Raw genomic sequence first — 1513 nt, 5'->3', positions numbered from 1 at the left:
AGATGAAATACTGCCATTTGCGACAACATGGATGGACCTCGAGATAATCATGCTAAGTGAAATAAGCCAGACAGAAAAAGTTGAAATCACATGATATCATTTATATGTGGGATATGAACCTAAAAGCAACAAATGAACAGGACAAACAAAGACTCAAGGACGTGGACAATAGACTAGTGGTTACCAGAGAGTAGAAGGTGGGGGAAGAGGGAAGAGGTAGACAGAGTAAAGGGGATCAAATATAGGAGAGTTGGGGGAGGGTAAAGTGGGTAAAGGAAATCAAATATATGAAGAAATCAAATAGCTGAAAAAAACTGGACTCTGGGTGGTAATCACACAATAGAATATATAGATGTCAAATTATAATGTACACCCGAAAATTATATAATTGTATTAACCAATGTTACCCCAATGGACTTAAAAAAAAAAGAATCACCAAAAATAAAAATAAAAATAAAAAAAAATAAAGTATAGTAAGGAACTATTTCTCCCTATTTCAAAAAAAAAAAAAAATGAATATGTAAATAAAAACTTTCAACAGAGAAAACTCCAGGCTAAAATGAAGCCACTGGTTTTATTTAAAGAAGACATGTAATTTTAAACAAACTCCCCCATAAAATAAAACTTATTTCACCCTTTTTCTCAAAAGATAGTTTTGCTAGATTCACAATTCTAGTTAAATATTCATTTTCTCTCCTAACTAAATTTATTTTACCTCCTTGCTTCCATCATTGCTTCCCAGACCTCTGTTGTCAGTCTAATTTGCATTCATTTGATCTATCCTTTCTCTTGAGCAACTTTTAAGACCATTTCTTTTGACTTTGATGTTCCGTAGTTTCATTACAGTTGTCTAGCTTTTTTGTATCTACATTTTATATGTTACATTTTTAAATTTCTGAGCTCATTTCCTTAATATGTTGTAGAAAAGTCTCAGATACTTTCTTTTCTTCACCATGATCTCTAGTTTATTTTTCTGGGACTTCCACTAGACATTCTTTTCTCCATGTATCTTAAACTGTCACATTTTGCACCTCAGTCTCACTCTACTATATTTGAGTAGTTTCTATGGATCTGTCTTTTAGTTCTCTAGTTCTCACTTTAACAGTGTCTAAGCTATTGTATAATCCACACATGAAGTTTAATTTTCAACAGTTACATTTCTTATTTCTAAAAATTAATTTGTCTATGGCCATGCCACTCTGAACAAGCCCTATCCCGTCTGATCTAGGAAGCTAAGCAGGGTCAGGCCTGGTTAGTACTTTAATGGGAGACCACCTAGAAAGACCAGGTGCTGTAGGCGTAAAAAATAAAAATGAAAATAAGGGATTGTAAACTGACAAGGTCCTTGAAATCTGTGAGGTCAACTAAGGATTGCCTTTCCTAAAAAATAAAAATAAAAATAAACATAAAAAATAAAAAAGTAAAAATCAATTTGGTCGTTTTTGATCATTTTTCTTTGCTTGTTCATTTTTTATTCTACTTTTTATTTATTGAAACTTTTACTACACCAGTG

General features: G+C 32.2%; 1 pseudogene; it reads left to right on the top strand.

Moving 5' to 3' along the window:
* Positions 1–1181: 1181 nt before the first annotated feature.
* Positions 1182–1300, top strand: LOC112484346 (annotated as a pseudogene).
* The last annotated feature ends 213 nt before the right edge of the window (positions 1301–1513 follow it).

Source organism: Pteropus alecto, unplaced genomic scaffold, assembly GCF_000325575.1.
Source record: "Pteropus alecto unplaced genomic scaffold, ASM32557v1 scaffold75, whole genome shotgun sequence".
NCBI lineage: Eukaryota > Metazoa > Chordata > Mammalia > Chiroptera > Pteropodidae > Pteropus > Pteropus alecto.
Note: the sequence above shows the minus strand (reverse complement) of the source record. Positions and strands in the feature narration are given on the sequence as shown.